A 12806-nucleotide genomic window follows, 5' to 3' on the forward strand; every position below is an offset into this window, starting at 1 on the left:
ATGGGCAGCCCAAGATGTAAACAATGTATGTGGAATTGCAATTACAAAACTGGTCAATGGAATATCTATGGTCAGTGTTATAGGAAAATGAAGTTGTTTTATTTCTGCCCATCGGACAAATAACACAAGTCCTACATCTAAAAAAGCCTTTAGGTTTAGGGGGTAACCATGTTCCACCACTAGGTACTGATGTTATGTAACTAGGGCATAGGTGATTATGTATTGACATACCCTTCCTGTATGTAATTGACGGTCGGTTACCTAGATGTTCTTCTAACCCAGGGATAGCTGTCAGTAGGTGCCAATTTTTGCTAAATACATTAAAGATCTTATCGCTATGTATAGTATATTGGGTGATAAACCCAACACCAACTGCATTCTCACGTAAGTGTTTTTTATTTGGTCTATTACACAGCGTGGCATTTCTATTAATCAGATTGATCCTCGCTTCTGCTTTGTTTAAATTTTTGATGTCATAACCTCGTCTGAGGAATCTGTGTTTGGTCTCAACAACATTTGCCTGAAACGTTTCCGTCTCACTACAGTTCCTTCTCACGGAGGTCAGTTCCCCAAAGGGTATATTCTTAATGACAGAGCTAGCATGCGCACTTGATGCATGTAACAAAGAATTGCACGATGTTCCCTTACGGTAAAGCTTACTCTGAACAACCCCATCCTGGATATAAAAAATTATATCCAAAAAATTGATAGTTTCTCTGTGATATGACATAGTAAGCTTTACATTGAACAGATTTTCATTCAGGTACAGATAATATTGTTCCAGCTGTTCAACTGATCCTGACCACAAGCATATTACATTATCAATGTACCTCCCACAGTACACGATGTACTGTGTCCATGGGGAGGCACATCTGGCCCAGGCATGCTCCCTCTCATACCACCCCATAAAGAGGCAGGCATAAGAGGGAGCAAACCTGGAACCCATCGCGGTCCCGTTGATCTGTTGGAACCAGTGATCAATAAAGAGGAAAAAATTGTTCAATAGTATCAGATCAATCATATGAACAATCATCTCATTTTGTGCATATAGCTCTGCCCCTTCCTTGTTTAAATAGGACTGCACCACCATAATGCCGTATTTCCTATCAATGCAGGTGTAAAGGCTTTCAACATCAAATGTTACAAAAAAAAGGTCATCCGACCATTCAAAATCTTAGCCATTTTATACTAACATATATCCTTATCTCACTTGCCTTTTCTCCCTCCACATTACTTAATTCCTAACCATTATTTACTACTCTCCTCCTTCCTGCTCACTTAACTTTTCTCTGCCTATTCCACTTAGTAGCAGCACTTCAAAACATTTCTTAGCATATAGTGCATTCACAAATACAATACGCTACGTTCAATAAAATGCAATTTATTTGCAATATGTTTCCTCCGTATAAAGCAACCTTAACTTACTATTTATTGCCTGCACCCCCCCAAACTAACCACTTTCACTCTACACGTTGCTTCCCAACAACACACTCTAAAGTTACTACTCATACATAACATAATTACATATGTGCATACCCCTTAAATCTTTATTTATAATAAACTACATAATGTCATGCACTATATTATTTAACATCCCCTTCCTAACTAAAAAACAATACTTAATAAATATTGTTCGGCGAAACTTACAGTTTATTCTGCAATCTCCGCACTACCGGTCCCCAATACATACCCCGCCAGCTGCCCCATGCTTTTCCCCAACCTTCTCTCTCCTTTACCCACCGCACTTTGGTCCACCTCCTCATACCCTCCTCACCTCACTCTGTAGCCGCCGCACCTCTTTTCATAACAAAATTCTCTTACTTTCACAAACGTCTCAGATAAAACTGCTAGACTACATCCACCACGCACAAAATAGCTAATATGCACTAACACATAACCCGGCAGCAGACTCGCGCCTTTCCCCAACGTTTTCTCTTGTTTACCTACCGCACTTCAGTCCACCTCCTCATACCCTCCTCACCTCACTCTGTAGCCGCCGCACCTTTTCCCGTAACAAAATTCCCTTGCTTTCACAAACGTCACGCCCAAAACTGCTAAACTATATCCCCTGCGCATTAAATACCTAATACGCACTAACACATAACCCCCAGCTAACCCTCGCCTTTCCCAACCTTCTCTCTCCTTTACCTACCGCACTTTACTCCACTTCCTCATACCCTCCTCACCTCACACTGTAGCTGCCGCACCTTTTCTAGTGACAAAATTGCCCTGCTTTTACAAACGTCTTGCCTAAAACTGCTACACTACATCCACCGCGCACTAAATACCTAATCTACACTAACACATACCCCGCCAGCTGCCCCGCACCTTCCCCCAACCTTCTATTCCTTTACCCACCGCACTTCAGTCCACCTTCTCATACCCTCCTCACCTCACTCTGTAGCCGCCGCACCTCCTCTCTCGACAAAATTTCCTTCCTTTCACACACGTCTCGCCTAAAACTACTGGACTGTGTGCACTGCGCAAAAAATATCTAAAGCGAACCTGCCAAAAACTCGAAAAAAATTGGATCCGCGAACGAACACCGGAAAGCTACACAGCCCACAAAGAACGCCACCCACAGACACCATCACCGCATCAGATCCGCCAAAAGGACCTCCTTCAAAGACCACCTAGACAACAACGCACACAACAGCAAAGAGCTCTTCAGCATCATGAAGGAACTCTCCAACCCCAGCTCCAACACCAACGACATCCCACCGTCACAAGACCTGTGCGACTCGCTGGCACCTTCTTCCATCGCAAGATCGCTGACATCCACGACAGCTTCGACGCCATCACCCCCCCCGGCAACCGCTGAGACACCTGCTCCCACGACCACCACCCGCACCAACCGCCTGCTCGCCTGGACCAATATCAACGACTACGACTCCATCAAGATCATGAACACCGTCCACTCCGGATTCCCGGAAGACCCCTGCCCACACCACATCTTCAACAAAGCCAGCAGCACCATCGCACCCCATCTCCGGAAAACATCTCCTTCGAGACAGCGACCTTCCCGGAGAGCTGGAAGCACGCAGAGATCAACGCCTTACTCAAGAAACCCAAGGCGGACCCCAAGGACCTCAAGAACTTCCGACCCATCTCCCTGCTCCCGTTCCCGGTGAAGGTCATCGAAAAGGCCGTCAACAACAACTGACCAGCTTCCTAGAGAAGAACAGCATCCTGGACCCGTCCCAGTCCGGGTTCCACAGCAACCACAGCACCGAAACCGCCCTCATCGCCACCACCGACGACATCAGGACCCTGCTTGACAACAGAGAAACCGCGACCCTCATCCTCCTGGACCTGTCAGCAGCCTTCGACACAGTTTGCCACCGCACACTACGAACACGCCTCCACGATGCCGGAATCCAAGAGAAGGCAGAACTCAGACCGTCTGCCTCCCCCCCTTCCACTCCGAAGCCACTGAGATCATCTGCGGCGTACCCCAAGGCTCATCCCTCAGCCCAACGTTGTTCAATGTCTACATGGCACCGCTCGCCCACGTCGCACGAAGGCACGACTTCAACATCATCTCCTACGCCTACGACACCCAGCTGACCTCAACATCATCTCCTACGCCGACGACACCCAGCTGATCCTCTCCCTTACCAAAGACCCCCACACCGCCAAAACCAGCCTCCACGAGGGAATGAAGGCCGTCGCCGACTGGATGAGAAACAGCCGACTGAAGCTGAACTCGGACAAGACGGAGGTCCTCATCCTTGGATCCACCCCCTCGGCCTGGGACGAGTCCTGGTGGCCGACTGCACTAGCAGCACCCCCCACACCCACCGTCCACGCACGCAACCTGGGGTCATCCTCGACTCCACCCTCTCGATGACGAAGCAGGTCAACACCGTCTCCTCCTCCTGCTTCAACACCCTCCGCATGCTTTGCAAGATCTTCAAGTGGATCCCCACCGAAACTAGAAGGACGGTCACCCAGGCCCTCGTCAGCAGTAGACTGGACTACGGCAACGCACTCTACTCAGGAGCCCCAGCCAAACTCCTGAAATGGCTCCAACGCATCCAGAACGCCTCCGCACGCCTGATCCTCGACATCCCTCGCCACAGCCACATCACACCCCACCTGAGAGACCTGCACTGGCTCCCCATCAACAAGAGGATAACCTTCAAGCTCCACACTCACAAGGCACTCCACGACACCGGACCAGCGTATCTCAACAGCCGACTCAGCTTCTACACCCCCACCCGCCAGCTCCGCTCCGCAGACCACGCCCTCGCCACCGTTCCCCGCATCCAAAGAGTAACCGCTGGCAGCAGATTATTCTCCCACCTCACCGCCAAGACAGACCGAAGACCTCCCAACCTTCAGGAGACTCCTCAAGACCTGGCTCTTCGAACAGTAGCAGCGTCCCATCCACCCCCCTAGTGCCTTGAGACCCTCACGGGTATGTAGTGCGCTCTATAAATGCCTTGATTGATTGATGAATGCACTAACGCACCATTATGCACGTGCACAACGTCATCAGCAACACTTCCGCAACAGGAAATATGCGAGCGAATGTCTATCACGTGATAGCCGTCTATTTCTATTTCCCGAGCACGCGCAGACTATCGTAAATCCCACTATATCATGCTAAAACAATACACGCATATTGCAATACTCGTATTACAGCTAAAATAAAGTACAAATATAAAACTTTTGCTTGCTACAAGCTATACCGTAATTATTGCTTAGCGTTTACAGCACTATACTCTTCATGCTACACCTATACGCTACTCGACTCCTTACAACACAAGTATAATGTTTTTAAATACTAAACACAGCATAATGCACGCAAATCGCATTATTGAAGCAACAAAAATACATATCTTCAACTACTATAAATTATAAAGCACCTTTAATGTACCACAAACATTTGCAAACAGTTTCTACATGTATCCTATGTAAACAAAATGTCACTTTATTGTCTTTTTCTAAAATGACAACATACTTTTATCTTTTGTATAAATGCCAATTCAAATATTAAACATGCGTTTACAACAAATTTTCACTTTCTATTGCAATATTATTGCCTACGCCAATACTCAAACTTATACTACTGCGAGACCTATTGCATTGCAAATGCTTGTTTAAATGTTGTCAACAATTCGGTGCATACATTCCATTAAACAATTATTGCCTCATACCTCTTTACTAATCATTGAGGAGAGATACAATTCCTATGTGGCTTTTGTGATTTAATATTCGCAACAAAAATTGGAGTGCTACTGCATAGAACATATGTACACACAAAAGCACAAAAGGATGCTGGACTCTTAGGTCTAGCAAGAAGGAAACCTTCATTACCATAGTCAGTAGAGAAAATATTTATGCTAACTGAATCGGAAACAGTATAGGAAAGCAAAAGGAATATAACCGTACAGATGGTTCCACTATTTGATAATAAAACTAGCAAGCAAATTGCACAGAAAAGACAAGATTTAAGGGAGATAAGCAAAAAAGCAAAAAAACTTAAAAACGTTATGGATGAAGCATTCACTGATATTAAAAGTGACTCTAAAGATGAACTAGAAATATTAGAGGGAACAAGAAAAGAACAAGCATTTGCAATGCAATAGGTCTCGCATTTATAAGAGTTTGAGCTATTGGCATTGTAAAATTACAATGCCTTTTATTTATGTTTTGGTTTTAAAACAAATAAAAGGCATTGTCGTTTACAATGTCAGTGGCATAAACTCGCATAAAAGCAGTGTGCGGCGTGCAGCAGTGTGCGGCGTGCAGCAGTGTGCGGCGTGCAGCAGTGTGTGGTGTGCAGCAGTGTTTCGTGTAGCAGTGTGAGGCATGCAGCACTGTGTTGCGTGCAGCGGCGTGCAGCAGTGTGCGGCGTGCAGCAGTGTGCGGTGTGCAGCAGTGTGCTGCGTGCAGCAGTGTCGTGCAGCATGTAGCAGTGAGTAATGCAGCAGTGTGCAGCAGTGTGTGGCGTGCAGCAGTGTGCGGCGTGCAGCAGTGTGTGGCGTGCAGCAGTGTTTCGTGTAGCATTGTGCTGCGTGTAGCATTGTGCGGCGTGCAACAGTGTGTGGCGTGCAGCAGTGTGTGGCGTGCAGCAGTGTGTGGCGTGCAGCAGTGTTTCGTGTAGCAGTGTGCGGCATGCAGCAGTGTGCGGCGTGCAGCAGTGTGCGGCGTGCAGCAGTGTGCGTGAAAGTGATGTGTTGATTCAAAAGAATTATAACAGAAAAGTGAGGGGAACAGGACATAGCCCTACGAAAAGGTAGATTCTGAGAGAAATCCTGCTGGATAAGTGGATATCCACACGGTTTGTATGGTGTGCAAATGAACTCTAGTCTGAGGTCCTGCAAAGAAATAATTCTATTACTGTGCTTTTGCTTATTTATTGGAACTAGATGTGGAAGGTGTAGGGAGCTTTAACCAACTATTATCTCCCGATACACTACCATAGATGAGATTGCGGCAAACTCCTGCAGACCACTGTTTGAGTTTTTAGCACAGCCCTCTTTCTAATAGCTCACCACTGTAGTGGGATGGGGGAAGGTTAATTTTGATGTGTTGCTTGATGTTGATAGGTTGTGTGAGACAAGCAAATCTGTGCAAGCTGAAGTTTGCTAATGAGGTGGAAAACAGCTTTATATTTATTTTAAAAAAATAAAGCGCTGCCTGTCCCCAATACAATGTGAGATCTTTGTTCAAATATATGGAACTGTGAGTTTGCACTATTGTGCTGCCCTTCACAAAACAAAATTATTTTGTTCCTAGGAGGAGTACTTCACAGAATGCAGCAGGATGCCAGTCATAGAGCGTGATGGAAAGCCACTATGGAGAACAAAGTGAAAAGATCACACTACATCCCAGTGAAAGAAAGGGATAAATTCAAGCTTGTTACGATGATCCCTAATAGGGTTCTACAGCCAGAAGTCCTACTACATGAAATCAGTTGTGGAAAATATAACCTAACACAACTTGTCTGTATTGCGCTCAGAAGTTTTCAGTAACCATGACCAAAGTCAAGCTAGACTCGCGTTCAGTTGAACAATACCTTAATGTTGTTAGGTTGACTCTCACACACCCTATTTGTGTCATGCTTCATACCTTTTCCTGGAGAGATTTTCTATAGGGAGGCTGTATCCTATATCCTTACTTCTCACTTCTCTCGTCCCCCACCCGAAAACATTGATTGATAGCCGTTGCTATTGGTTGTGTACTGGATACATCTGTTATGTAGCCTGGTGTAAAAATCCTTGTTAATGAGAAAAACATACATAACTGTCCTGCATTCAAATTTCCAGACACTGCTGAATCTTTTCTACTACAAATCCATGCTGAATCAGTCATTCCACATGTCCAACTAATAAAACTACAAGTTACCCAAAGGATCAATCTTCATTAATCCATGAACGCGTGCTGCTGCACGTGTAGCATTTATTAAAAACCATTGTCTTATTTAGGGCAGCTGTCCTACTATGCATGGCTGCTAGAACCAGAAGTCTCGAATCACTTTGTGAACATGGATGTATGTTGAGGTAAATGGTTTGGTAGGTATCAATTCCTGAAAGAGAACTTTGGCTTACAGGGATATCCCAGTTACTACAAGTTACAGAAAGATGGAGCAATATTCAGAGAAACAAAACGTTCCCTTTGACTATCATGCGAGGCACATGTATGTATGCTTTCATTACATTTTTCTTTGGTGTTTGCCTCGGACCATTTACATTAACATGGTGTTTCACACTGAACATTGGGATTATAATGTTTTAAGAAGGCCAATCTTCCAAAAAGAAAAGAAAGGCTTTGTGTTTGTAAGAACACAAAAGAGAGCTCTCAGTGGAAGTCGATGAAAGGTCCAGTTTGGTAGACAGCAGACAACGCCGCAGAAATCAAACTCCTGAAACCGGTCTAGTCTGCACCGCAGAGGCTCATACCTCACACAGACTTGTCGATCCTTTGAAAACCACCGCCAGAGATTTATAACATCACATTATCTCAGGCTTCAATAATGCAAGAGCCGCGAGGAAGGCTTGCGCCTGCAAAGTAGGATTTTAAATTTTTTTTTAGGTAAAAGAAAATGGGTGTTTTGCCGAGCAGAATATTCAGCTAGAGCGTCTTGTCGCTTGCTCCCTGCAAAGGATGCCGCATTTTACATTCACTAATGCCGACTTCCGGGGAGTGATGTATATCAACAAAAAGACCTTCAATAGAACAACGGCCGCTACACCAAAACGAAAAAGACCTAGACAGTGCACACATTTGAAGGCGAAGAGTAACAAACAAAGCAACACAATGTGTATTAGGATTTCAACTAAGGATCTGGCAAAAACGGCCTCGTATAGAAAAGACAAGCCCGGCGGAGCGGGGGGCGCGCCCGGGGCGGGGGAGCGCATTCCAGGCGGGGAGCGGACCCTTTGAAGTGCGATGCCAAACGGATTGCATGGCGGCACGATGTGCGTGATTGTGCGCGTGCTCGCCATGCAATCCGCTTTTGGGAGCACTTTTGGGAGCCCCTTACAATAGTCTCGCTTTGCGATCGCTTACGCGATAGCAAGGCGAGACCTAAAAATGGCGGCTTTGTATAGAGAAAATAAGCACCCCTTTGTATAGAGAAAATAAGCACCTAAAATCACAAACTTTCATGATTTGGATGGCACATTATCAGAAGTGAAAGTATATTCCAAACCCTACAACATTGCAAAGCTGGTATGGACTTGATGGAAGAAATTGGAACATACCAGCAAAATCCATCCAAAACCAAACAACCAAAATCAAAATGTAGCACTTAGTGAAAATGGTCCTGAGCCTATGAGCACTATTCAAGACGAGAACCAAAATGTTTCAGTCTAAAATAACATACCTAAGAAAAATAAGAAAAATGCATGGCTCAATAAAAATCAGTAAAGATATGCAAAATGAAAGGGCAGTTTTAAAGAATATCAGGCAATGTTTAAGAAAGTTAAAATTGAATGGACACAATAATTACTGATGAGTCAGAAGATAGATGCACATGCCTCATTGATGCTGGTGATTTTTATCAATATTTATCAATATTAAAAAAATACACTATTGAAAAGGAAAACAAGCAGAATCCCAAACTTGTCCAGATTGACTGAATCCCTGAAAAACGGAACTATGAACATCTAAGTAAAGTAAAGTAATTACACTTTCTGCAATAATAGATGCATTTGAGGAAGCCAGCTGAAACAAAGCAATGGGTCCTGACAATGTTGGCTTAAAATGAACTATAAAATGTTCACAAGAAAGTTTGCTACCCAGAATATTATAAACTTGTTTAGAAATGAGAAGATTCCAAGAATGTATCAAAAAGAACTGATTGATATTAATTCCCAAGAACATACCAATTAACAAACTGAACACAATATGCAATTGGAGACCGATTACAGTTAATAAAGCACCCATGATGTTCCAAACAAAATTCAATGCCAAAAGACCACTGATTTCATAAACTTGCACAAAAGACAGAAAGGCTTCATGAAACCTGACACCCCTACAGATTATCAAAAAAGATGCATATGAGAATAAACTGAGATCTAATAAGAGACTTATACACAGATTCATCTATATACTTCAAGGGAAAAAATTATGAATGCATACGAGAAATAACAATAAAGTCTGGGGTCAAGCAAGGTGACTCACAATCCCCACTGTTGTGTTATATTGCCATGGACCCTCTAATATGTGATCTTCAGAAAAACTGCAAGGGATTAACATTGGGCTCATTAAACAAATCATCACTTTAGCATTTACAGATGACATAACCATACTCTGTAACACATAGTAAGCCATGAATATTAACTTGAACATCACTGAAAAATTCTTCAAATTAACAGGCCTAAAACACAGGGGCATATGTACAAGCCCCTATCGCCACCACAATGTCACTTTTATCGACGATGTTTTGGCAATAGGGGCTTAGCCTTATATAAAGGCAGCATTAAGCTACTGAACGTGGCTTAATGCTGCCTTGTAAATAAGTTCCCCTTTCACGCTATGATTAGCGTAAAAGGGGTGAGCAGTGGGTGTTGCTGTCGGCGTTCCACCGCAACACCCATTGTTTTTCATGCTGCCCCCTATCCACAAGGGCAGTGTACATAGGAGGCAGCGCCAAAATTAAGACCAGGTAAATACGAGAGAGGTTGGAAATGGCGTCGAGCACGTGCGCTCGGCCCTTTTTATTGGCAGGGTCACATGTGCTGTGACGCGTGTGCTGGATGGGTGTGGTGTGGGTGTACACCAGCCATGAGGGAGTGGCTGCGGCATGCTGACAACTAGACCTGTGAAAAGCAGATCCCAACAGGGAAGTCCTGGGACATGCAGCGTTGTTGTCTTCCCCTGTAAGTGTAAACGGAGTGGGCTGGCCTGGCGTATGAACAATGACCCTGGGGCTCTGGGCGTTGTTCCGTACGGGGCTGGACAAGGAAGTAACAAATGCGTGTTTCGCTGTTGTTGCGTCGGCACCACCCGGGCAACATTCGGCAATGTGTCACCCTGTGACCCAAGTCCAATGACATGAGCCACATGGACGTAAGAGGAATTCACAGACCTTACATTCATCCATACTGCCACACTTGAAAGACCATAGATACGACACATCTGTGTGATTCGGAATGTTAATGCACATTCAGTGGAGTGTTGCATCTGGAGCAGTACAGGGCCATGCAAACCCCATACGATGATGTAGGCCCATGGAGGGCCAGCCAGAGTCCTTCAGGGAATGACAAGTCCAAAGGAAGAGGAAGAGTTCAGCAGTCTGATAGCTGTGTCATTGGCGATCATACAAAAAATGGCAGTCCATTGCGAAGTCCAAGGTGAGTGTCGCAGAGTGTATCCGGGGACAGTGGAAGGTGATGATGTAGAGGGCAGAAACAAGCTGAAACCGGCTATGTGGCGGAGATGAATGCTACAGTTTTCTCCGTACCAGTAAGGCAGGTTCATCTGCATCTTCGTCCTATGCTGTGTCATGTGCCTTACGTGTGGGTGGTGCTGGCCTTTCTCCAGCACTGTGTGGCAGTGACACACCTCAGGGGCCGGATTTGGAATGTCTGCAGCACTGTGTGGTACTGACACTTCAGGGGGCAGAGATGTGGATGTGGTGGTAGTAGCAGCATGCATCAGCGCCACGCCTTGTGGCAGCAATGTCATGAGGATGGTTTTGAGGTCATTGTGGAACCCAGGTACCTCTCGCTGGTGTGCAGCCGTGGCAGCTGCTCTTTCCGCATTGGCCCGCTCCATGTTCTCCATGAGCCTCCGTATGAGTCCCAACTCCCGGACGAGCTCGCTGGAGCCGCTCTGACTAGACAGTCGTTCTTGTCTCAGATTCAGGACTCTAGTGATGTCAGCCATGGTTCGTTGGAGTGCATGGAGCGGACTGTGGGTGTCTGTTAGGGACTGTGAGTGGTCCCTGATGGGACTTAGACACCCACGTATGGCATCTAGTTTGTCTGCCATGCGGTCGAAGCCCACCCGCACCTGTTCAGCCAGCTGCTCCTGGCATCTCAACACACTGCGTTGGAAGGCCATGTGTTCTCCGTGGGGTCCTGGGAGGCAGCCGTGGTGGTGGGTGCTGCCTGCCTTGTGGTCTGTGCAGGGGGTGGGGTGTCCCCATTGCAGCTGGGCTGCCCTGCTCCTGGAGGTGGGCTGCGGAGACTGTCAATGAACTCTTGGAGGGCGTCGGAGTCGAAGCTGTGGTGGTCCTCTTCGTCATCAGAGAAGAGAGGTTCGGGCTGCTCTGCAGGAGGTGTTGACTGTCCCTCTGCAAAGGGGAGATGCAGTTTGACAATGTGTTCACATGTGTGTTGTCGGATTGTACATGTTCACATACAGACTGCATGACTGTGTGCATCATGGCTGTTTTGGATGGGCTGCCTCTTTGCTGCGGGACAGTGGACATTTCGACAACATCACAGATGTGTGTTTGAACTTGTGTATTGTCTACTCACATTTCCCTGCAATGCCACTTGTGATTGGCCAGTGTCTACACCCAGTGGGCGCCAGTTGTGTCCTGTGTTCTGTTGCGTACGTGTTGCGCTTTGTGTCACTTTGTTGTCAGTGTTAATGTGCTCTGCATGTTATGTGTGTGTGCTGCATTGGGGGGTGGCCTCTGCTGGTCTGTTTTGCTGCTCCTTATCCCTTTCATGCGGTGTGCCTTTGACTTCTGTCCTTGTACAGTGCTGACATGTAGCATACTTGGGTAAATTGTTCTCTTGGTGGGAGTTGGGGTCTGGGGCATAGTTTGTCCGCAGCTGTGCTCAGCTCAATTGTGCATGTGTGCCATGGTGCCTATATCCCCCCGTCCCCTCAGTCCCTGGAAGTTACTCACCCTGTTGCTGTTGTGTCCGGTCCTGTTGAGCAGTGTACGGTCCCCTGACTCCAGCCACCGTCTCCCCACTGATGACTGTGGACACCATTCCCTCCAGCTCTGTGGTGGAGGGAATGGCGCAGGACTGCCACCTCCAGTCTGCTTTGCTGCCTTCCGGTTGTTGGCGAGTTTCAGCTTTGTTTTGCGCTTAAAATCATTCCAGCACCTCTTGACCTCTTCCATTGTCCTCTTCAGCACTCTGACTGCATTCACCTTGTCCACGATGGACTGCCATAGTCCATTTTTTGTTGCCAATGACACAGTGGAGGTGAGGAACAGTAGTTGATGGTGTTGGACCACCTCGGTTATCAGGATCCTGTTTTCCTGCGGACTGAAGCGTTTCTTCCTACTCTTCCCTTCTTTGCCCTTCCCTGTCCCCAAGGTCCCAGGCAGGTAGTTCGCGGGGCTTGCGGGGATCTGGTTCTCCTCTGTACTTGCTCCGACAACA

The sequence above is a fragment of the Triturus cristatus genome, chromosome 3_2 (genome assembly GCF_964204655.1).
Source record: "Triturus cristatus chromosome 3_2, aTriCri1.1, whole genome shotgun sequence".
Taxonomy (NCBI): domain Eukaryota; kingdom Metazoa; phylum Chordata; class Amphibia; order Caudata; family Salamandridae; genus Triturus; species Triturus cristatus.